Raw genomic sequence first — 26,271 nt, forward strand, 5'->3', positions numbered from 1 at the left:
GCTCTCTCACCACCCTATCCTACAAACTTTTTGAAAAAAACAAGAAAGCGTTGTATCATAAGTCTTCTTAAGATCAAAGAAAACAGTGATATGATGCTGTTTGTTAGCAAAAGCTTCATATGCTGAAGATTCTATTGAACCAATACATCAGTTGTGGAGTGCATACTACTTTAAAAAACACACTTGGCCAGGTGACAAGTATTTACCATGCTCCAAGTACATCAAATGTGTGTTCATCAGTTTTTCCATGATCTTACAGAGACATGACATCAGTGCAATGGGATAATAATTCTCTGTCTTGCATAGGCATTTCCCTGGTTTCATGAATTCCATGTTCTCAGAAAATTCTGTTATATAAAAAACCTTGTACGTATTTTGGGGGGCATATGTTATATCATCCAGTGCATGAGCTGATTCATTATATTTACTGAAGGTTGATTCAAATTCTCTCATAGTAAAAGATACATTGTATTGTTCATTCCTTGATGCATTAAAATCTATTTCGACCTGTTCCATTAGCCTTCTTTGAGCTGAATAGGGTCTGTTATAATTTTTCTTTGCAACATTAGCAAAAGGATTAGCAAACTCATTGCCACTAACTGAGGATCTGCTACTTCACTTCCACTGATCTTGAAAACTGGAGGTTGACAAGAAGTAAATTTGCCTGCTAATTTTTTAACTTTTTAATTTCCATGCAGAAGTGAGCTCTTGCTTTTTTAAATTCAATACAGTAATACGTACTCACATTTTCATCTGTGACATATGATGAAAGCTGATCTCATAGTTCTAAGAGTTTCCTGGCATTCACAAGTCCATCAGGTGGCTGGTCGGCAGATAAATATACCTGAGGCCCTAGGTATTGATTGAAGATCGGCTGAAAATATAATTGTAAGTATTGAAAAAATCAAGGGCATGATCTCCAGAGGGAAGTCATCAGCTGAATAATTCATTAAGCTGTGTTCTTGGAATGCTATCCAGTCTGCTTCACAAATGTTCCATTTAGGTAACCTTGAACATTGAGGATTTGAAGCTACATTCATTACTATTGGAAAATGTTCACTGATAAATTGATCATTCATCACTCCAACTGAAATTGATAAGGCAGTCATCAATACATATTGAGACTAAGTTAATTGCTGACATTGTGCCCATTCGAACATGAAAATATGTAGACTCCTGAGTTGAGGATTCCAACATTTTCACTTTCTATGATGGAGCACAGACAATTTCCTCTTTAATTGGTAATGATATCACCCCAAAGAGTGTTTCTACTATTCATATCTCCCATAATAACAAAGGATGTGATAGCTGTTGGATAACAGATTCAAATTCATCAGTGGGAAAGGCTTCACTAGGTGGTAGACAGAGCGCATACCATAGATTTTCTTTGTAAATGGATCAGCAGACCTATCACTTGCAGAGTAATGGATACTAATAGGATTTTGTGGGGTGTCATTACGAATATAGTATAACGCTACACCACCATGTTTCCTCTATTTACGTTATAAGGGGAAAGATGGTATGTATACTCTTGTAGGCTTGGACCTATCAAAGTCTCCGGCAAATCTGTACATACAGGAGACACGTCTGATAAGAGAACCTTAGTTCTTCCCATTTTGCTCTTAACCCCTGACAGTTCCACTGGAGAAGTTGAATGAATTTTATTTAGACTTTGAAGCCATTAAACTGAAGCCCCTTTCCAGTGATTTCACTCGACTACCTTGCTCTTGCTTTTTTCAGGATGGAGACCGATTGCTGATGGCTACCTTCCTTCTTCATGTCGATGATCATTGTGCTGCTTCCATGGAGGCGGAGACTGCCACAGATGGCAAAGCCAGAATTCGGTGAGTTATGGCTCCATAAATAGCTGATTTTATGGCACTAGACAGGCGCCATAAAACCGGATTGCTATTGACCGAGTCCGCAAATAACCAGGGACTGCTTGTACATATCATAAGAGGTTTCAAAAATACCTGGTCCTATATCAAACATTTCTGGTCAATCTCCCTTTGTTCTATGCTGGAGCATAGGGATCCAGTGTAATTACAGTGGTACCTCGAGATACGAAATTAATCCGTTCCGAGGAGGCCTTCTTCGTATAATGAGTTTTTCGTATCTTGGAACACATTTTACATGTAAAATGGCTAATCCGTTCCAAGCCCTCCAAAAACACCCCATTAAATTTCATAATAAAGCTAAATTGACCTATAAACAATGAAATACTACAACAATTTGGACCATTCAATACCTAAATTAAGAATAAAAATCCAAAACCTGTAAATAAAGTGTATATTAGTGTACAAGAAATATTATTACTGTAACGTAAAATGTGGAAGCTTACCTTTCGAGTGAGGCTATCTCCGATAGTGGCGGCAGAGGAGGAGGAGGACAAACGGCAGATAACGTACGTACGTACGTTCACTTAACTTTACGAAAACACATAAAAAATTTAAGGAAAACCATAAAAATGTTATTGTTATAATACAATTAAGTTTGTTCATACTTACCTGGCAGATATATATATAGCTGTATTCTCCGAAGTCCGACAGAATTTCAAAACTCGCGGCACACGCAGTGGGCGGCCAGGTGGTAGTACCCATTCCCGCCGCTGGGAGGCGGATATCAGGAACCATTCCCATTTTCTATTCATATTTTATCAGTGCCACTGTCTCCTGAGGGGAGGTGGGTGGGCACTTAATTATATATATCTGCCAGGTAAGTATGAACAAACTTAATTGTATTATAACAATAACATTTTGTTCATGAAACTTACTTGGCAGATATATATATAGCTGAATCCCACCTTCGGATGGTGGGAAGAGACAGAATATGACATTGTTATGATACAATAAAGTTTCATACATACTTACCTGGCAGATATATACATAGCTATCGACTCCGTCGTTCCCGACAGAATTTCAAATTTCGCGGCACTCGCTACAGGTAGGTCAGGTGATCTACCGCCCTGCTCTGGGTGGCAGGACTAGGAACTATTCCCGTTTTCTAATCAGATTCTCTCTTCCACCTGTCTCCTGCGGGGAGGCTGGGTGGGTCTTCAATTGTATATATCTGCCAGGTAAGTATGTATGAAACTTTATTGTATCATAACAATGTCATTTTCATACATTCAACTTACCTGTCAGATATATACATAGCTGATTGACACCCTTTGGTGGAGGGCAAGAGACAGCTAACTAACTGACTAGACAGGTAAACAACATATGTTGTAGGTATAAATAAACCTTAGTTCCTACCTTCTTAGATGGAAGACTTCGTGGCTACTGCCCAGGAGTCTGCTTCATCTCAAGAGCCTTAGCGAGATAGTGATCTGTGGCCAAGAGTTCTTGTGGATCTGTCGATGGGGTCTCTTCCACTTACTCGACAGAACCTAACTGGCGTTTGTCAATGGGAGCACATCCGCTTATATGACAACACGCATTTATTTAAGGAGCACACAACCAATCCCGATCACCCGATCCTAACCCGTGCTAGTTCTAAGATTGCCTAGAGTTATCCCCAAACTCTTAGCAAACAACCACAAACTCGAAACTCATACATACAAAAACAAAAATTTTGTACCCCTCTAAAAGTCAGATGTCACTCGATTTTCAAATGAAGCGAAGTGAAGGCCGCTTGTGCGACAACTGACACTCCCATTACCGAAAACACGAGAACACATCCGACAAGAGGGTTACGTACACAGTTTAAGGATTGGTGCTTTCTCCTTTACCCAGAACCGTCTGTGCTGACACAAACGGACCTAAAGAAAAACATTTCTCGTACGTAACTCGCACGTCTTTTAAATAATGGGATGCAAACACAGAGTTGCATCTCCAATAAGTTGCGTCCAATATGTTTTTGAGTGACATATTTCTTTGGAACGCCACAGAGGTTGCGATTGCCCTAACTTCGTGTGCTCTCACTCTTAAAAGATTAAAAGAATCATCTGAACAATTCTTATGAGCTTCCACAATGACACTTCTAACAAAGAAGGCTAAGGCGTTCTTGGACATTGCTCTCTTGGGGTCTTTTACTGAGCACCAAAGACCTCTTTGCGAACCCCCCAACTGCTTCTTCTTGTCCAGATAAAATTTTAGAGCTCTAACTGGGCAAAGGGATCTTTCTGCCTCTCTGCCCACCAAACTAGACAGTCCTTTCACTTCGAAGCTCCTGGGCCAGGGATTCGAAGGGTTTTCGTTTTTGGCAAGAAAGAGAGACTGAAATGAACAAATTGCAGAGTCTCCTTTGAAGCCAACTCTTGATTCAAGGGCGTGCAATTCACTGACCCTTTTTGCCGTTGCAAGAGACATCAGAAACAAACACTTTCTAGTAATGTTACGAAAAGAAGCAGTGTGTAGTGGTTCGAATTCTTCTGAGGATAGAAATTTAAGCACCACATCTAAGTTCCAGCTTGGAACCTTAGGTTCAAGTGACTTTGAAGTTTCGAAGGAACGAATGAGGTTGTGCAAATCCTTATCATTCGTTAGATCTAATCCCTTGTTTCTAAAGACTGCTGACAACATACTCCTGTACCCCTTAATAGTCGGTACCGAGAGATGCGACTTTTGTCTAAGAAACAGAAGGAAATCCGCAATTTCGGTCAGAGGTACTGGAAGAGGCAGCTTCTTCGACCTGCACCAGTTTCTGAAAACTTCCCACTTCGATTGGTACACTCGCCTAGTAGATGATCTGGCGGGGCTCTAGCAATTGCGCTTGCTGCCTGGCGAGAAAACCCTCTCGCTCTGACAAGTCTTTCGATAGTCGAAAGGCAGTCAGAGCAAGAGCGGGTAGATTTTGATGGTACCTCTCGAAGTGGGGTTGTTTGGAAGAGATCTGGGGAAGTCCACCGTCCACTCCATCACCTCTGTGAACCAAATTTGAGCTGGCCAATACGGAGCAATCAGAGTCATTTTGGTTCCTTCGGATGCCACGAATTTTCTGACTACTTCCCCCAGTATCTTGAACGGGGGAAAAGCGTAAACGTCTATCCCTGACCAGTCCAGGAGGAAGGCGTCTGTTGCATAAGCCCGGGGATCTTCCACCAGGGCACAAAACGTGTCTATCCTTTTGGAGAGGAATGTGGCGAAGAGATCTATTTGAGGCTTCCCCCAAAGGAGCCAAAGGCTCTGACAGACTTCTGAGTGGAGTGTCCATTCTGTGGGAAGGACCTGGAACCTCCTGCTCAATCTGTCCGCTCTCACATTCCTCTCCCCTTGGACAAACCTTGTTAGAAGAACTACCTTCCTTTGGTTCGCCCAAATCAAAAGATCTCTTGCTAGCTCGTACAGAGCGAAAGAGTGCGTCCCTCCTTGTTTCTTGACATAAGCCAGAGCTGTCGTATTGTCTGAGTTTATCTGTACGACTTTGCCTCTGACTATGTGTTCGAAGCTCTTTAGCGCCAGGTGAATTGCTAAGAGCTCCTTGCAATTTATGTGCCATGACACCTGTTCTGCAGACCAGGTGCCTGACACTTCTTTGGATCCCAATGTTGCCCCCCAGCCCGACTCCGAGGCGTCTGAAAACAATGTCAGGCTTGGGTTCCGTACTTGCAGGGACACTCCTTTGTTTTCCTTTAATGGAATCAACCACCACTTCAAATGATGTTTTATTTCTTCCGAGATTGGAAACGTGTCCGAGAGCTGTCCTGTCTTCCAACTCCAACTTCTTCTCAGGAAGAACTGAAGCGGTCGAAGATGTAATCTTCCTAGGAGAAAGAACTGTTCGAGCGAGGAAAGGGTTCCCAGAAGGCTCAGCCATTCCCTCGCTGAAGTGCGCTCTTTCCCTAGAAAGTTCGATACTGTGGCACAGCCTTTCTTTATTCTCTCTTGAGATGGAAAAACTCGAAAACCCCGAGAATCCATCTGAATCCCCAGATAAACCACGTTCTGGCTGGGGATCATCTGAGACTTCTCGAGGTTCACGATCAATCCCAATGATTTTGTCAATTCCAGTGTTGTTGACAGGTCCTCCAAACACTGCTTTTGAGACCTGGCTCTGATGAGCCAGTCGTCCAGGTACAGGGAGACGTTTATCCCTTTCAAATGTAAGTGTCTTGCTACATTTTTCATCACGTCCGTGAAGACTTGAGGAGCCGTGGACAGGCCGAAACACAGGGCCCTGAACTGATAGATTCTTCCTTCGAACACAAATCGAAGGTACTTCCTCGACGAATGGTGGATCGGGATGTGGAAGTATGCGTCCTGAAGGTCTAGGGACGCCATCCAATCCCCTTGCCGCAGTGCTGCAAGGACTGAAGCAGACGTTTCCATGCTGAACTTCTGTTGTTCGACGAATTTGTTCAGCGCACTTACGTCCAGTACCGGTCTCCATCCCCCCGAGGCTTTGCTACAAGAAACAAGCGATTGTAAAACCCGGGGAGTTGCAATCCAGCACTAGCTCTATCGCTCTTTTGTCCCACATCTGTTCCACCATTTGACGAAGAGTATCCATCAGAACAGGGTCCCTGTATCTGGCGGACAATTCCCTCGGTGATGTTGTCAAGGGAGGAATGTCCTTGAATGGGATGCGATACCCCTTCTTGATGATCGACATCGTCCAAGGATTCGCTCCTATGTCTTCCCAGGCTTTCGCAAAAGAATGTAACCTGGCTCCTACGGGTGTCTGGAGGACAGAATTCTCACTTCCCTTTCTTAAAGGGATGGAAGGAAGACCTGCCCCTCTTTTCGGTTGACTTCCTTCTGGCGATCGATCTAGTTGGAAGACCTCCTCGAAAGGGCTGCTGCTGAGCTGGGCGAGCCACTTTCTTTCCTCACTAGCCACAGGCCTATTCTTCCTTGAGATTGTCTAAGGAGAATCCTGGGTGGCCTTTTCAGTCAGAGAATGCGCGATATCCTTCACCAACTGCGAGGGAAAAAGGTGTTCTGAGAGAGGCGCAAACAATAAGGCGGCTCTCTGCGAAGGAGAGACGGCCTTCGTGAGGAAAGCACTGTGAACCGCCCTCTTCTTTAAAACTCCTGCACCAAAGAGGGAGCATACCTCAGCCGATCCATCCTGAACAGCCTTATCAATGCAGGCGAGGATGCTATTTAGGGTTTCTGGGTCGAGTTGTTCCTTTTCCTGAGATTTCTTGGCCAGAACCCCAAGGGACCAATCTAAGAAGTTAAAAACTTCTAAAGTGTGAAAAAGTCCCTTGAGGAGGTGGTCCGTTTTCCGAAAGCCCCCATGTTACCTTCGCTGCATTCAAGGCGTGCCTTCTCGACGAATCCACCAAACTCGAGAAGTCTGACTCAGCTGAAACGGACAGAGACAATCCCATATTCTCTCCCGTTTCGTACCAAATGCCTCTCCTCCCTGTAAGTTTAGCGGGAGGCATACAAAAGACCGTCCTTCCTAACTCCTTCTTCTTCTTGAACCAGGAGTCAAGAGATTGAAGAGCCCTCCTCATAGATATAGCAGGCTTCATTTTAAGGAAAGAGGAAGACTTGTGTGTTTTCGTGCTCGAAAACAGAGAGCGTGGAGAAGGAGGAGCAGCTGGCGTCAAAGAGTCTCCATATTCTCCAATAGAAGGGACGAAAGAACTTTGTAATTAGAAGATCCTTCCTTCATTTCGTCCTCCGAGGCATCTTCTGGGTTGATAGGCTCGGAGGAAGAGGCTCCCTTCTTTACTTCTGACTCTTCTCTTACTCTCTTACGAGTGTCAGGCTCTTCATAACGAGGAATGCGCCTGGTGTACAGCAGGAGTATCTCGCCTGGGAGGAGTAACGTGTTTGGAATACTCCTGGCGCTTGGCAGGCGCAGAGCGCCTCGAATACTCCTGGCTTCTAGTAGGCGCATCTTGTTCAGAATACTCCTGGCGCGTGGGTGGGAGATATTAGTTCAGAATACTCCTGGCGCCTGGGAGGAGTATAAGCTTCGGAATACTCCTGGCGCCTGGGAGGAGTATTAAGTCCAGAATACTCCTGGCGCCTGGGAGGAGTATAAGCTTCGGAATACTCCTGGCGCCTGGGAGGAGTATTAAGTTCAGAATACTCCTGGCGCCTGGGAGGAGTATCTAGGCCCGACGACTCCTGGCGCCTGGTAGGAGCACGTCGTTCCAAATACTCCTGATCCTTAGAATGCGTCTGATGTTTAGTAGGAGTATTGATTCGGTAGGGGCGCTTTCCGTCTCACAAGCGCTCTACTCCTAACAGGATCTTCCTCTTCAGCTAACTCTTGGCGCTTGATTGAAGATCTTGAATGTTGTACTGGCTCTTTGCGCCTACTCGGAGCCTGGCTCCTGGTTGGCGCCCTACTCTTGACAGGAGTAACTTCCTTTCTTACTTCTCTCCTGTCTAACGCATTGCTCCCCCAGAGATGGCCGCTTGTGCGACAACTCCCCTGAAGGGTGCGTCGCGCCCGACAGGAGATCGGTATTTAGATCTTTTAATAGGAAGCCTATCATCCTTCTTACGAGTAGGCTCCTTATAAAAGAGTTTCCTACTAACGAGGCTAATTGCTCTTGCATATTCATTAATATTCTCCTGGTTGAGGAGTCTTTCGAATCAGGAGAGGGAGATCTGGAAGGCGCTCTAGGATCCCTTCCAGACTCAGAGTCTGAATGTATTCTCGCCTTCTTTATTACCGAAGGCGCTCCTTCTTCAGAGAAGCGCTTGGGACTCGAATTGAGTTCATGCTCTTTCATACTCCTCTTCAGCGGACGGGAAAGTTTCGACTCCTTCCATCCTCTTCTCGGAGAAGGCGAACTAGACGACGAAAAGCACTCTCGAAGGACGCTTTTCCTATAGCGGTCCTTGGCATTATTTGATATGCTCGATTCTGCCGAAGGGACGCCTGATCGTTGGGGATTCTCCACAACCCCCGTACGGCTTTCGACTTTCCTTCTCCTCCGGGCCAGGGAGCTTGGAAGAGGTCTAGGCCTGGGAGCGTCGCAGAGACGACCAGACGCCCCCTCCACTACACTGGGGACACTAATATCACTAGCGAAACCACATTCACTTTCCTTACCTTCCAATGCTGCGACTTTTTCCTGCATTTTCTGAAGGGAAGCTCTAAGTTCTGCTATTTCCGAAGCAGAACTAGAAGGATTAGCAATTTGTGAACGGGCTGAAACAGAATGGGCATGATTATCAGAGGAAGAAGCTACAGAACTAGATAGTAAATCATGAGAAGCAGACATTCTGCGGGTTTTATAAGCCGCCTTCCTCTCTCTATCTTTCTCTAACTTCTTCAAGTAAGAAGTTAGATTCTTCCACTCTTGTGCACTCAATTTCTCACACTCGTTACACGTATTCTCAATCGAGCATTCAACCATTCTACACCCACTACAAGTAGTGTGAGGATCTACCGAAGCTTTCGGAATCCTCACCTTACAGCCCTCATTCACACACACTCTGAAACTAACACTAGAGTCAGACATATTCACGAATTCCAAAAACCAAGTCCAAAAAACAGTCCACGATAGCGAATGCCAAACAACGATCCAAGTACGTCACCAAATATCAGCGAGAGATGATCAAAAGCTTTGCGAAAAACGAATTCTAGTCAGGAGGAAGTAACAACAATGTTGATACCGCCGGCGACAGAGAGAATCTGATTAGAAAACGGGAATAGTTCCTAGTCCTGCCACCCAGAGCAGGGCGGTAGATCACCTGACCTACCTGTAGCGAGTGCCGCGAAATTTGAAATTCTGTCGGGAACGACGGAGTCGATAGCTATGTATATATCTGACAGGTAAGTTGAATGTATGAAAAGGATTTGTAGGAAACTTAAATTAAGTAGATGATATACACCTTGGTTCCTCACCTGTTAGCAAAGTAGACTCTGTGATTACTGTCACTTCAGCCTGCTTGTGCTTAATCAGAGTTGCCAGCCAGGTGGAGACCTGTAGTGCTGGTGCGTTCTGGATGCTCTGTCAACGGGGACGTGACCTCAATGTGACAAGAGCATAGAGCCATACAAATGAGGGCAACGAAGCAACTGACCACCACCTGACCAACTATCCAAGACCCCCTGAACACTAAGCTAAGAGATGGGAGGTCTTCACCAAAGCCTCACCACAACCAAAAAACACAACAACTAAAACCTAACCTAAACCTAACTAAAGGATAGGGAGAGAGCTACCTTCAGCCCCCAAGACTGTGTCTGCAGAAACGTATGGCCCAAGAGAACAACAGTCCTCGTATATCGTTCTCACATCTCTCAAGTAGTGTGAGGGCGAATACTGAATTGCTCCTCCCAAAAGGTGGCGTCAAGGATGTCCTTGAATCGACATGTTCCTTTGGAAGGCAAGCGAGGTTGCGACAGCTCTGACCTCGTGAGCTTTCACTCGCAAGAGGCTCAAAATCGATCTGTGTGGAAGACGAATGAGCCTCTTTAATGACGTCCCTCAGAAGAACGCCAAAGCGTTCTTGGATAATGGTATATCGGGTCGTTTAACCGAACACCAGAGATTATCTGAGGGACCTCGTACTTCTTTAGTCTTGTGGACATAAAACTTTAGAGCCCTGACAGGGCACAGGACTCTCTCAGGTTCTGGCCCACAAGGCTTGTCATACCCTTGATTTCAAAGCTCCTTGGCCAAGGGTTCGACGGGTTTTCATTCTTTGCTAAGAAAGTGGGACTCAAAGAGCAGACAGCATTGTCCCCTTTGAAGCCCACTCTCTTACAAATGGCCTGAATTTCGCTAACTCTCTTCGCCGTCGCCAGAGCAGTTAGGAAAAGAGCCTTGTTAGTCAAGTTCCTAAGAGACGCTTCATGTAGAGGTTCGAAAGGACTCGACATTAAAAGTCTAAGGACTAAATCAAGTTCCAAGAAGGAGGCCTCGCCTGAGGTATCTTGGATGTCTCAAATGATCTCAGGAGATCGTGAAGATCCCTGTTATCAGACAGGTCAAGTCCTCTGTGTCGGAAGACTGCCGACAGCATACTCCTATATCCCTTGATGGTCGGGACAGCCAGCTTCTGTACATTTCTTAGAAATAGCAGGAAATCGGCTATCTGGCTCACAGAGGTAGTGGAAGAAGGAAATTCCCTCCTTTCTACACCATGCCCTGAGGAAGCCCACTTCGACTGGTAAACAGCTCTCGAGGACGTTCTCCTAGCATTGGCGATCGCCTTTGCAGCTGCTCTAGAAAAACCTCTCGCTCTGGCCAGCTTTTCGATAGTCTGAACGCAGTCAGACCCAGAGCGGAGAGGTTTCGGTGATATCTTGCGAAGTGGGGCTGTCTGAGTAGATCTTTCCTCCAGGGCAAGGTCCCTCGGAAAGGTCTATTGATGAATGACATTACCTCCGTGAACCATTCTTTCGCGGGCCACATCGGGGCGATCAGGGTCAACCTCGTCCCCTCCGATGCCGCGAACTTCCTTACTACTTTCCCCCATGATCTTGAATGGCGGGAAGGCATACAAGTCTAGGTTCGTCCAGTCCCAGAGCAGAGCGTCTATCGCGACTGCTCCCGGATCCAGCACAGGAGAGCAATAAAGAGGCAACCTCTTTGTTCTCGACGTCGCAAATAGGTAGACTAACGGACACCCCCACAGTCTCCAGAGCTCTCGATAGACGTCCTGGTGCAACGTCCATTCCGTCGGCAGGATCTGATCTTGTCGGCTGAGAAGGTCTGCTCTGACGTTCTGGACTCCTGCGATAAATCTCGTCAGGATCCTTATCCGTCTCGCATCTGCCCACAGCAGAATCTCCCTCGCTAAATAAAACAGAGGACGGGAGTGTGTACCTCCCTGCTTCTTTAGGTTACGCCAGGGTGTGGTGTTGTCCGAGTTGACTTGGACTACTTTCTCTGCAACCTTTTGTTGAAGAACTGTAGCGCCAGAAAAAACCGCCGCTAGTTCCTTTACATTGATGTGCCAGGACACCTGTTCCCCCCTCCAGGTGCCTGACACTTCTCCCCTCCCAGTGTTGCTCCCCCATCCCGACAGACCGGGCGTCGGAAAACAACACTAGGTCTGGGCTCAGAAGCTTTAGGGACAACCCCTCTCGAAACTTCCGAGGATCTAACCACCATCTTAGATGGTTCTTCACCGATTTGGTGATGAAAAGGGTCACATTCAGATCCTCTCTGACTCTCCATTCGTCTGCTAAGAAAAACTGGAGAGGTCTGAGGTGTAGTCTTCCCAGGGAAACAAACTTTTCCAGCGAGGAATGTTCCCAGCAGACTCATCCATTCCCTCGCCGAGCAAGCTTCCTTCCCAGGAAGGCCGAAACTCTCTCTAAGCCTTGCAGCTGTCGTTCCTGGGACGGAAACGCTCGTAAAGCCACTGAATCCATCTGAATCCCAGATACACGTGGACTGTGTTGGGGTCAGATGCGACTTTTCGAGGTTGACCAGAATCCCAGGGGGACTTCGCCAAGGCCAACGTGAAGTGAAGGTCCTTCAGACACCTTTCTTCTGACGATGCTGATAAGCCAATCGTCGAGATACAGGGACACCCTTATTCCTGCAGAATGTAACCATCTCGCTACGTTTTTCATGAGCATGGTAAATACCATCGGAGCCGTGCTTAAACCGAAACAAAGGGCTCGGAATTGCCAAACTTTGTCCCTTAGCATAAACCTCAGAAACTTTCTTGAAAGAGGGTGGATAGGCACGTGAAAGTATGCGTCCTGTAGGTCCAAGGACACCATCCAGTCGCCCGGTCTTAAGGCTCCTAGAACCGACTGAGGTGTTTCCATCTTGAATTTTTTCTTTTCTACGAAAAGATTCAGGCCTGCTTACGTCCAAGACTGGACGCCACCACCCCGACGACTGCTTTGGTACCAGGAAAAGTCTGTTGTAGTATCCTGGTGACCCCAGGTCTAAGACCTGCTCCACCGCTCTTTTCACGATCATTTGATCCAAAAGATCTAAAAGAACCTGCTGTTCTCACCCCTTGATACGACGGGGAAAGATCTCTGGGAGTCGTAGAAAGAGGAGGAGGGTCCACAAAGGGGATCTTGTACCCCTGTTCCACTATCTTGAGGGACCAGCATCTGTATCTCTCTCTCTCCACGCACCCGCAAAGAACTTTAGCCTGGCTCCGACAGGCATCTGAAGGACTTTCTTCTCACTTAGAGGATTTAGGTTTGAAGGAACCTCTTCCTCTTGCAAGTCCTCTCCCTCGAGGAGCAGCTCTCGAGGGAGGAGCGCTACGAAAGGGTTTAACCTTCCTAGGAGGTCGTCCAGACGACGACGTGATAGGGACTGCGGGACGTCTAGAAGCTGGGGCCAAGACGATCCTGGTTAGCCTTCTCTTGTAGGCTCACTGCCAGGTCCCTTACCATAGCCTTGGGGTAAGAGATGGCTTTCGAAGAGTTGGCAAAGAGAAGCTCTGCTTTCTGCGATGCAGAAACAGACCTCGCTGTAAAATTGCATAAGAGCGCTCTCTTCTTGAGGAAAGCAGTGCCGAAAAATGAGACACTAACTCTTCCGAACCATCCCTGACGGCCTTGTCCATGCATGACAACACATTGGACAGCTCCCCCAGACTCAAATGAATCAGGACTCCTAGAAATTGAAGATCCAGGACTCCTAGGCACCAGTCTAGGAAGTTAAAGACTTCCAGAGTCTTTAACAGACCTTTCATGTGATGGTCGATCTCCGTTGGTGTCCATGAAATCTTAGCGGACGATAAAAGGGATCTCTTCTGGGCGTCTACCAGACTAGCAGTCCCCTTGGGAAGAAGACGGGATCTTAACTCCTACTTCAGATTTGGTCTCATACCAAATGCCGCCTTTCCCACTGAGTCTTGAAGGAGGAAGGGCGAAAGTCGACTTGCCCTGATCCTTCCGACGTTCATCCAGTCCTGCAATTTCTTGAATGCTCTCTTAGTGGACAAGGAAGTCTTCATCTCCACCACTTCCGAAACCTTGCTCGACTTCGAAGACGAAAACTGAGAGGGAGGAGACTTAGGAGCTGCAGGCTGGAACTTCTCACCAAACAAAGAACGTAAAAGACGAACCAGCACCTTGTAGTCGGAAACCGACGAAACTGACGGCTGTTCTTCCTCCACTGAGTCCGCCGGACTACTATGTTCTCCTTCCTCCCGAAGAGGCAAAGGAGATTGAACCTCTGGAGAGGGCGTGCGCCCAACGGGTCTAGCCTTCAACAAAGGCTTTCGAGGAAGACTAACATCAGCCTCTTCAAAAGCGACCGACCTTCTGTCGATCTTTAGAGCTCGAACCACGAAGAGCGTCCTGACCGCGCTGCTCGTCAAGAGAGGATACTCTTAGTCTCTCTCGAGGAGCGTCCTTACGTTTGACGCTCAAGCGTCCAGCTTTCGCTTTCAAAGCGTCCTTCTGAGCGCTCTCGAAAGCCTTCTCCACAGGCAAAGCGTCAAGCAAAGCATCCCAATGAGCATCTTCAAAAGCGTCCTGCCGAGCGTCTTCAAAAGCGTCCTCCAAGGCGTCCTGACGTGCGGGCGGAGACAGAGACGAACGAGGAGACAGAGAAGGAGACTGCCTCCTCCTCTTGACAGGCAGTCTAGCGTCCTTCCTTCGCTTAGGCTCAACTGCTGCTGGGCGAGTCTTCCGAGCCATTAAGGTCGACAACTGGTCTTGAAGCGACGCAAGAATACTCTTCGTAGGTGAAGAACCGAGAGGAGGTGAAGGGCTGCGCCTGCGAGAAGACGAGGGGCGGGGGGACGCCTTCCTTCTCTCAAAGGAACAGCAACCTGCCTCTCCGAGGCGCGAGAGAAGCGCTTCTTCAGCGTCGTCCTCGACGACGTCCTACCTCTCTTCTGAGGAGGAAACGCGGTCATACGACGCAGGCGAAGACCGCAACGAGAGCGGAGAGAGGGGACGTAAAGCGTCCTCCCTAGGAAAAGTCCTTTTCAACGGACGCGAGTCACTCCGAGCGCTCCACCCCTTGCGCGGGGAGGGGAGGGCGCCTCGGAGGACGAAAAAACAGTCCTTAAGGATGCGAGCCTGAGGCACGCTCCTTGGAAGCCTGGGAAGCAGCAAACAGGTCCTGCCGAAGGGACGCCAGATCGGTGGGGGAGCCCCCGTAACCCTCTTGCGGTTCTTTCGACATGCCCACTCCCTGAGGTCTGGGAGTCCGACCACGAGGTCTAGACCTAGAGGCATTATGGGGCCGATCTGACGCCCCCTCCACAACACTAGGGGCACGATCACACACTTTACTCGAGCCGTTTTCAAGGGCCAACACTTTGGACTCTAGTGCGTAATGACTCTAGAATCAGAGAAAGGGCATTACCTTCTCCAGACACAGAACTAGGGCCCTCAGGCACAACACAGGATAGGTGAAGCAAATTCTACTGGTGTTAAAATAGGCGAAATGTTACTTCCCTTACCTTTCGTAGAACGCTCTTAGAGGAAGACCTCCTGATCCTATCGCGCTCCAACTTACGCCGATAGGATTCATACACCTTCCATTCATCCTCAGTCAAACTTTTGCATTCAATGCAACGATCAACCAGCAAACAAACATGCCCCCTACACCCCATACATACTGTGTGTGGGGTCTACGATGATTTCGGTAGCCTCATCACCTTGCAATCACTCCTCACACACACTCTGAAGCTCACTGAACTTGATCCCGACATCATTCACGGTCCATGAGAAAAGCCAATCCAAAAATCCAAAACAGTCCACTACCGCGTATGCCAATCCAACAATCCAGTCAAAAACAAAAGTCAATCCAGATACTTATAAACGAGTCAAAATCCAAAAATCCTGGGCGGAGGTCTGTAAACAGGTGTTTTTACGACCGGCGACAGAAAAAAATATGAATAGAAAAATGGGAATGGTTCCTGATATCCGTCCTCCCAGGGCGGGAATGGGTACTACCACCCTGGCTTGCCCACTGCGTGTGCCGCGAGTTTTGAAATTCTGTCGGACTTCGGAGAATACAGCTATATATATATCTGCCAAGTAAGTTTCATGAACAAACTAAAATTTACGAAACACCTTAACAAAACTGTAACACTTAACTTACAAAAATCTAGAAATTACGTAAATTTTTTTTATTTTTTTTTTATTTTTAACTTTTTTACTTTTACGTAAGTTTTTTTTTTTTTTTTTTTTTTTTTTTTTTTTTTTACAGAATTTCAACTTCATCACCGCTTTCAACGTTCTGTTTTTCATCACTTGGTTTTCCTTTTGCTTTCACCTTTCTGTTTTTTATCACTTGGTTCTTCCTTTTTGCTTACTCCTGCTAATGCTGAAGGCCTCTTTAAAAAATAACGATCCAAGGAAGATTGCTTCTGCCTACTTTTCACAATGTTCCTGAAACGACTCAAGCAAACGTCATCGAACTGCGCAAGCATACGACCTGTGTGAGCCTTTTCGAGGTGTCTTTTTTCGATAAACAATTGCACTTTATGAAAAGCGCCTAGAATATCCTTAATTTCTGCCATTGTCATAGGCTCCTCCTCCTCTTCCTCGCCGCTGCTAGAGAACTCCTCTTGAACACGTTAAGTTGCATGGCCTCCACTCCTTCAGGTCATCCGTCGTAAGCTCCTCTTGGTGCTCCTCGAGAAGGTCGTTTGATGTCGTCCTCGTCGACGACCAGCCCCATGGACTTGCCGAGTGCAACGATCTCGTCAAGACCTGGTTCCAAAACAGTTTCGGGATCATCAACTGTTTCTGACTCTGCAGCACCAGCTTCACCCACGTCGAATCCCTCGAAGTTTCTGGCGGATACGGCATCAGGCCAGTTTCCTCCACGAGGAATTCAAGGTTGCACCTCGAAACCTCCTGCAAGCTAGGTCATGAGTCGATGCAAATGACGATGTCCGAATGCTCCTTCCAAAATTGACGCAATGTGAGGTTTGTGGTATCGGTGATGTCGAAACATCTCTTGAAAACATGTTTCGTTTACAGCTTCTTAAAGTTCGCTATCACTTGCTGGTCCATGGGCTGGAGGAGAGGGGTGGTGTTGGGCGGAAGAAAAAGAATCTTAACGAAGGAATACTCCGCTAGGATATCTTCCTCGAGGCCAGGAGGGTGGGGAGGGGCATTGTCCAACACCAGCAGACATTTCAGGGGGAGGCGCTTCTCTTGCAAAAAACTCTTCACAGTCGGGCCGAAACACAGATTTACCCACTCGGTGAACAAATGCCTTGTTACTCAGGCTTTTGCATTAGCCCTCCACATCACTGGAAGCTTCTCCTTCCAAAACACTTTGTGGCCTTGAAGGCTCGAGGAGTCTCTGAGTGATACACCAGTAGGGGCTTCACCTTGCAATCCCCACTGGCGTTCGAACAAAGTGCGAGCATAAGCCTGTCTTTCATAGGCTTATGCCCGGGTAGCTTCTTCTCTTCCTCCGTGATGTACGTCCGACGAGGCATTTTTTTCCAAAAAAGGCCAGTCTCATCACAGTTGAAAACCTGCTGAGAACTGTAGCCTTCCTTGGTCATCATCTCGTCGAAAGTCTTCTTAAATGCTTCGGCCGCTTTCGTGTCCGAGCTGGCAGCCTCCCCATGACACACCACTGAATGGATGCCAGTCCGTTTACGGAATTTCTCGAACCAGCCATGCGAAGCCTTGAACTCTGGGGTTGGCATTGAAGTCCCTTCCCCTCCCTCGTCTTCCGCCTGCGCAATCGAATCGCTGAAAATAGCACTGGCCTTGTGAGCGATTGCCGTCTCCGTTACTGTATCGCCAGCGATTTCTTTGTCTTTTATCCAGATGAGGAGCAGCCGTTCCATCTCGTCGTGCACATGGCTCCTCTTGCTGGACAAAATAGTGATGCCCTTCGATGGTGTAGTTGCTTTGATGGCATCCTTCTGTTTAAGGATGGTGCCTATTGTCGACGGATTACGGCCGTATTCCTTTGCGATCACACTCAATCGCATACCAGCTTCGTACTTCTTTATGATCTCCATCTGTCTCCAAAGAGAGCATGCGCTTCTTTCCGTGAATTTCAACTTTCTTGGGACCCATGACTACGTTAATTTACGTAAAGTTACACAATATACAGTCTTCGCACAACACGATAATATGTACTGCAACGAAATCACTAACGAATTTACGTTACTAAACGAAATCGTTGGAGCAAACGAATGCCGATTGCGTACGGTAAAGTTTCGGGTGCGGAGTGGCCGAGCTAAGGGACGCCAACACGTACGTATAGAAGATGCATGATGGGAGGGATGCTGTCCAATCAGAGAGAAGGATCTCATGGCTTGGCTAGCATCAGGAACCAATGGGAGAGCAGGAGGATGGTGGCAAGTCTACTATAACTAAGATGGCGGCGTGCGGTGCGAGTTTCAAAATTGTTATCAGGCGAATCTCGGACTTTCAGAAACCTTTCGTATCTTGAAAACTTTTCGTATGTAGAGCAGTAAAATTTTTCGCATTGGCTTTTGTAACTTGGATTTTTCGTAAGTTGAGCCTTTCGTATCTCGAGGTACTACTACTGTACATTGAAGGTTTCCTAGCCTTTCCAAACACTAGGGGTACTGTATTCTTTATTGCTACTAACTCTTGAAGAGCAAATGTAAAAACATTAAGTACGTACACCTTAAACCCTTACAAAGACATCTTCAGTCTTTCTTGGCATTTATTCTTCCACCAATGGCACAAGTGAGAGCTGACTCCCAAATGTCTGTCCCAACCCTACTTCACAGGGGATGGAAAAACACAACTGGGGTAGCCCAAGTGTAAGACAAACCTGCCTGTTGGGACTGAGAGTATTACAAGAACACCACCATCCCAACCTAATCATATTTTGGGGCAAACTGGACAGAATGCTGAGAATCTATCCCCAGAACCAGACCACCCCTGGAATTCTTGGCCCAGCCCTAGCAGAACAGGTTTACCCTTGAACCATCGATCCAACATCTCTCTGGTCCAAAGATTGTCGTGTAGTTAAAGATTCTACCACAATGCCCACTCTTTACCTTCAGATATAAACGCGGGCACAGCTAAGATACCTTTCCCAAGTTATCAAGTTCAATAAATTTTACCAAAAATGGAATATTCTGCATAAATTAGCCCAAATAAATATGTAATAATATATGGGACTCTTGGACTCAAATCCGGGAACAAATTCCTGGAGTTCAAGAGTCCCCTCACCATGTCAAGGTGGTCCCACATTGAGGGAGTCATTTTGCCTGAATGTGTGACCAACCTAAGTGTACAATATGAGGGATAGTAGGTCACATGTCAGGAGTGTGTAGGAAATCAAGTATAAATCAAGGCATGAATGAGGCGCATGGAGAGCCAAGTCATGGAAACAGAGTATGAAGAGGGTTCATTGGGCTAACCCTCTGCCTCATAGGTTGAAAGTGTGAATGAATACAGGCAAGAAAGAATAGATGATGATATGAATAGGCAAGAGGACGAAGAGAAAAAATTAGATTTGGTAGACAGTTAAGACTAGGAAGAAGATGGATAAAGGTAGCGGAAGCATAGGACTATAAGCTGAAGAATCAACTGAGATAGATGATGAACTAGATCATACACTTATTATTTGTATGTATTCAGTTCAAAGCTATTGCACAGCATTGCATCATGCTTAAATGTTTTAAGTCTGACACTCACGCTTCGACCCTGTAAATTTTACCTCATGTATGTAGGATATGAGTCCTTATTGTGTATTGAGCTACTACACTCACGTTTATCATTTGGTTGTATATACACTTTGTATTTTGTATATTCTACTATGCACCTTCTTCAATGTAGCTAAGCCAATAAACAAAAGCAGAGAAGATAACACTCTATTATCATCCTTCATCCTTTGAGCTCAGTAATAAAAGATGGGATTCCACCAGCAATACTAAAGACCATCTTTTACTCTCGCACACGTAAGAGGAAACACTTATGGCCTAATCACAAAACAGAGAAGCCACAACAGATTTCTCCCCAGAAGGGCATACAAGCGACTGGGAGCAGACCCATGCAATGGAAATCTGTCACTGGTGAATTCATGGTGCAATTGTAAGTGTTTACATAATAAAAATATGGAATGTTAGTCCATATATATATAAAAGATTGCTTGCAGGAATGTGATCAGACTAGAGACGCTAAAGATGACGTATACAATAAGTATGTAGGCTAGTATAACATGCCGTCACCTGTAGTCATTCAATTGTTTATAAATATTAGTCCAAGCTCCCTGCTTGAGACAACTACCCCGACCTATGATTCAAACGGCCTACGTGATCTGTAGCGTGTCTCATATGATTGTGTGTTCGTATGAAACTATGTCATTTGTATGTATGTACATATGTTCGAACTACTGTCTGTTCCTTCATAACTTGTAACAGAGATGGTAGACAGGCAGAACAGAGTTAGCTATCGTCATTAGAAGACCTGTACCTCTTTACCTAAGCTTTATCATGTAGAGGAATAGGATTAGCCATCATCATTGGCAGAAGCGATCAAGCTATCGTTATTAGAAGACTTGTACAATCATATCTGATCTTCAGCATGTAAAACTTCAGAAGAATACATATATTTTTATATTTCGTGTTTTCTACAAGAACCTCCTCACCATGAGTTTAACACATCGTCGTAATAACTAACAAGATAATACCGACTTCGTAAGTGATCTACAAACCCCCAGACCACTCCATTGAAGATGGAAGTGCAATACCAACCGACTTAGCGTAAGATTATCGCTAGTCTAACATTACCTCATAGGGCGCCTTATCATACAAGGCACAAGCCCTAATACAATCACCTGCCCCATGAACAGGTACTAGGATCACAACACACACACACACGTCCTGAGAGACTTCTAATTCTTCTTATGAAGGGGAGCTTTCCAAGCCTTCTCCCTATTCTTCTACTGATCTCGAGATGGGGAGGACAAGAAGGAGAATTATGATGAGGAAATAGGCAAAGCAGGGATCAAGTCGGGCAAAAAATAGGAAAAAGGAGATGAGACCATCTCAACAGAACCTTCTTCTTCTTCCTCCTTAACCCATATACTTCTCTACTAGGTAGGTAATTAATCAACAGTCTTTTAGCAGTGCCAGGATGATGTATACGTATATACTCCTACCTCTAATGAGGGTCTTTGTCACAGGGAATAAGAATCTAACAAGCAATGAAAATCTAGCACTAAACCATGTCCATGACACCTATGAATACCACTTTTCCTGAATACAGTGAACCCAACGTTTGCAGACTCACATATTTGCGGATTTCTTTCTGGAACATATAACCCTATCATTCATGGAAAATTTGCATATTTGTGGTATTTTTCTTTGAGAAATATCCACAAATTCCAGTTTTTTTTTTAATCAATTTCATCATAAAATGTACTTTTTGTGATAAAACTATTAAAAAAAACCAGGTATAAACATTTGTAGTGAGGTTTTCTTGAGTTTTTACTGACAAAATAAGCAAAATCCCCCACAAATAAGGGGAAAAAAATGTAAACTATCAGGCTTCATCATTCTTACAACAGTTTACACCATGACAAGTATGCATGTCAAAGTCATCAACAATTCAAATCCAAAAAACAAGAGAGCAAAGCTTCAACAACAATCATGAGGCAAGCTTTTCTGATTGTCTACACATTAATTAAAGAGTGAATGGATGGGTACCACACCCCAACTCACTTGTTGGGCAACATCTTGTGCCACGCATAAACATTGGACATGCTTACCATATAAAGATGAAGGTTTCACAAACAATTGGGAGTGTCTTTGCCATATAAAGACAAAGGTTTCTATTCTTGAAGAAACAATGAAATTTTTAGATGCCTCTACACCAATGTGTTGCTTGTCTGGTCACACCATTAATGAAGTCAATAAGAATTCTGATCTGATAGTGTACCCAAACTACAAAGCAGTGGCGAGTGTGTTGGCTGATACAATGACTCTTATGGGTAAAGTAAGGCTCGGTTAAGATGAACCCCTGTATTTCACTAATTTTTTGGTTAAGATGGATCCATAAATTTCACAAATTATTTTATTAAGATGGATCCATATATTTCACAAATTTTTTTTTATTAAGATGGATCCATATATTTCACAAATTTTTTGGTTAGAATGGATCCCTATATTTCTCAAATTTTTTGCGTAAGCTGGATCTCTGTATTTCACTAATTATTGTTAAAATGGATCTGTATTTCACTACATACTTGTTTGGTTAAGATGATCCCTGTATTTGACTACTTCTTTGGTCAATATGGATCCCTACATTTCACTACTTTTTATATTACACACTCAAAATCACAAAAATATATGTACTTCACATTTGCCCTCTACTTTAGATTTGAAAATAACATTTACCACAATACATATGTAGTTTTAGCGTTTTGTGAGTGTAATGATGGTAGAACTACAGAATTGCTCCACATGGGGTATTAACTTGGAAATTGAATTTTGTTGCTTATCAAGAGGCTACTGTTATTTTTTGCCGGTAGACTGTAATTAACCTCAGAACTTATTTGTTATTGTATGTTGGTCATCCTGGAACGTTATCACACATGCACAGTGTTATATGGGAGCTTTTGATAAAAAGTGGAGTTTCTTTCACAGGAGGGGGGTTACCCCTGCCTAATTAAAACAGCCTACTAGGTTAGGTTAGTCGAGTTCCTTTCATAATAGTTTTCCTTAGCCAATCCCATCTAGAACAGATGGCTCCCATATGCCTTTTGTATGCACTGGACCATTCCAGGGTGGTCATCATAACAATAACTGTTCCATAGTTTTACCATAATGATTAGTCAGCATTTCTCAACCTACTAAGAAAACTGCGAGGAGTACAAAATAGAGCTGCTTGATTAATAAAAGGATTATGTTACTGTGACAGAATAACCCTAGCACTAGGCTAATTGAGCTACATTGGCTCCCTGTAAAAGCAAGAATAGAATACAAAATACTTCTCACAGTCTTTAAAGCACAAAATGTGGTGAACCAACATATCTGAGAAACTGCTTAAGCTTCTTTAAACCTGAAATGAATATTTTAATCAATACAGTGATCAGATATGCAAGTGTAGCATATAGGGTAAACAACCGAGTGGACTAGCTGCGGCCATCTTGACCGCATGTTGACCCACCTTTCAGAAAAAGTACTTTAACACATCCTGACACCAGAGATGGACACCAGTCACAAATCATCAGTCGTGGAAGCAACACCTCGAGACCTATACTCTCCTCTCAAAGTAAGAGTTTTCTACCAAAGTACAAAATAATGTCATAATTTAAGATTAAAGAGAGGTTAATGAAAGTCTAGACAAGTGCAGTGCAAACTTACCTCCATAATGCTTTAGAAATTTCCATTTAAAACACACCATTTGTACCCATAGATGCTGGGACACTTTCTTCACAACAATCGTAAATGGTGATGACGTTCACAATCGAGTCCAAGGAAAGTCACGATTTTTTGGGAGGAAGAAGTGCGCGCTTGATAATTTTGAAATAAATAGTTAAACATCAGTGTAAGATTATGAATTACATAAATTTATTACGTATTCATGATGATTAATTTGAAAATATGCATTGTTGAAAAGTAACTAGATTCCTGACTCAAATATCAACAGTTTTGCTGTGAACAGTAGCTACAATGTTGTTGTTCGCTCTTTCCTGTTTTTCTATCTTAAACGATGACGACGTTCCCCCTCGAGTCAAAGGAAACTCGCGATTTTTTGGGAGGAAAGAAGAAAAAGTGTGCGCTGGATAATTTTGAAATAAATAGTTAAACATCAGTGTAAGGTTATGAATTACATAAATTTATTACGTATTTATGATAATTAATCTGAAATATTCATTGTTGAAAAAGTAACTAGATTCCCGACTCAAATATCAACGGTTTTGCTCTGAACAGTACCTACGGTGCTGTTCACGCTCTCCTAATTTTTTTTTTCAGTGTTGCCAATTGATATGTGTTTACCCTTCAAACTGTGTATAAGACTTACACAAAACTGGAAATAAGTGTAATTTGTGTATATATTTATATATATACATATTATAGCAATTTTATCATTATTGCATTACTATGACAACTAAAATTCTTGGAAACAATTTGTAAATAGATAAGCTAATTTCACTTATCTTCATGGTTTTGTGTAAGTCTTATACCCAGTTTAGAGGGTAAACACATACCAATTGGGAACACTGATAAAAAAAATAGGAGATCGCAAACAACACCATAGGTACTGTTCACAACAAAACCATTGATATTTGAATCAGGAATCTAGTTACTTTTTCAACAATGAATATTTTCAAATTAATTATCATGAATACGTAATAAATTTATGTAATTCATAACCTTAAACCGACGTTTAACCATTTATTTCAAAATTATCCAGCGCACTCTTTTTCTTCTTTCCTCCCGAAAAATCGTGAGTTTCCTTGGACTCAAGGGAGAACGTCGTCATCGTTTCAGATTGTTGTGAAGAAAGTGTCCCAGCATCTATGGGTACAAGTGGTGTGCGATTTAGCACATGAAATGGAAAGTTTATTGACACAAGTGATTCCACAAACATCGAGATGGCATTAACGTTCTACACGTAAAGTGTTTTAAGTAAAAATTTTGAAAGTGTCATGGAGGTAATTTTGTACTGCACATGGCTAGACTGTCATTAACTTCTGTATTTTGTACTTTTGAAGACAATTTTTATTGCGAGAGGAAAATAGAGGTCTCGAGGTGTTGCTTCCACAACCGACGACTCCTGACCGGTGTCCATCTCTGGTGTCAGGACGTGTGAGTAATTTACACTTTAGTTGGCCAGGCCGTGCAATACCTTTTGCCCGGCCCATAATCCCTCCGCTGAGGTAAGTAGTTTCGTGACCCGACCCTGCCCGACCATGGCCATGCCCATGCCTCGACCTCAGTCTGTTCCAGTGAGTCAGCATGTCAACGTCCGCGTCTTTCACCTCGTATGCAGCGCACATGCAATTTATGTGTTTTCTCCCACCAAAAAAACACAGTTCCCAACAATAAGGTCCCCCTTACCGTTTTTATAGGCTTTTCGATATTCTATTACTGCATGTTTTCAAAAATTGCGCCAAAATATACACCCGCCAATTATCTAGCAGACAATACTCTTGGCCACCTAAACTGTAGGCGCTCCAGATGCGTTAAATAACTTTTTCTTGAAGGTGGGTTAACGAGCGGGCAAGACTGGCCCAGGTAGTCTACTTGGTTGTTTCCCCTATACCAAGCCATATTGGATTAAAAAACTACCTTGAATACGTATTTTATGAAGATCTCACATGCCTACCTATTTTAGTTCGTATGGTGGTTTAATAGGTATAGCAATTTCATTTTGTTGACGAAAATACTTCATCGTATTTTTGTTTCACCGATTAAATATGGAGTGAAAAATGGCTCATTAGTCCGTGCAAGTGCCCGCACAGCAATGCATTACCCTAATTGAGATCAGAAAGGTAAGGTCTGATTGGGTCAGGACATGGCATTCTAAGAAAGGTTAACATATTTAACTCAAGTTCACTGATTGTAAATAGCGTAAATGAAATTAAACTACTACTATACTTCTTGAACATCAGTAGATTTTTATTCCTAATTACTTACCTAGTAGCCTAGGGTACTAAAAATGAAAGAAAAAAATAGGTAATTTCAACGGAGCTTTCTTGTCACAAGGACAAGGAGAGTAGGTACTATATTTCAATGGTCCCATAGCTTGATAATGAAATAGGGATGATGAACATTGGCCTAGATAATTTCAGAGCCTATGGGGGTAATTTTGGAGAAAATAGCCCATTACTAAATTGGGTAGGGGTACGAGGTGTTACATTTGCACTACGTATTGTTCGGTTCTAATAAATTAACCCTGATGGCAAAATAATCTAACATGCAATTCATGACTTCACCAGTAACAATAAGAGTGATGAAACTTACGAGTCAAGTGCGGGGAATCACACCAATCCTTACTTAGATGACGAGGGCACTGATGACAACACAAAACATAGATAACCGCGCCATCTTTTGTTTACTTTCACTACTATGCGCCGTGTCCGAACTCCGAATGCCATTCTGATATTAGGTCAGTGACCTAGATTGCACGAAGAAAATAAATGTACCTCGAGTTCTAGCCATGATGCTTCGATTAAGCTCAATTTCATCATAAAATAAAAAAAAATGAGTTAACATTACAAATATTCTTCGCGGATTAACCTATTCAATAACGCGAACGGACTCACTTAGTCGGGACACTTAAGGGCTTGTTCTGGCTCTAATTATGAGCGTTTATATAGGAATTCTGGGCACTTACTTCTATGATTTATTCGATGTCTTTATAATGCTTTAATACTCTTACTTTTTAAGTACATAGAATAAATTGTATAGACACGTGTCATGATGATTTAATTCAAAACTAGGTCGCATTTGCTTATGACCGGCGCATACAGTTTTTCAAATGCGGTAGAAATTTGTTTCC

At 44.1% G+C, this 26,271-nt stretch overlaps 1 protein-coding gene across 1 annotated transcript in view; it reads right to left on the reverse strand.

Annotated features, from left to right (window-relative positions):
- LOC135201003 (uncharacterized) overlaps window positions 1-25,865 on the reverse strand; it is a gene marked incomplete in the record, with an annotated part of 133,562 nt that extends 107,697 nt beyond the window's left edge. Inside the window, 2 exon segments of the mRNA XM_064229819.1 lie at window positions 746-874; window positions 25,734-25,865.
- Between the last annotated feature and the right edge of the window lie 406 nt (window positions 25,866-26,271).

Source organism: Macrobrachium nipponense, chromosome 27 (assembly GCF_015104395.2).
Source record: "Macrobrachium nipponense isolate FS-2020 chromosome 27, ASM1510439v2, whole genome shotgun sequence".
NCBI lineage: Eukaryota > Metazoa > Arthropoda > Malacostraca > Decapoda > Palaemonidae > Macrobrachium > Macrobrachium nipponense.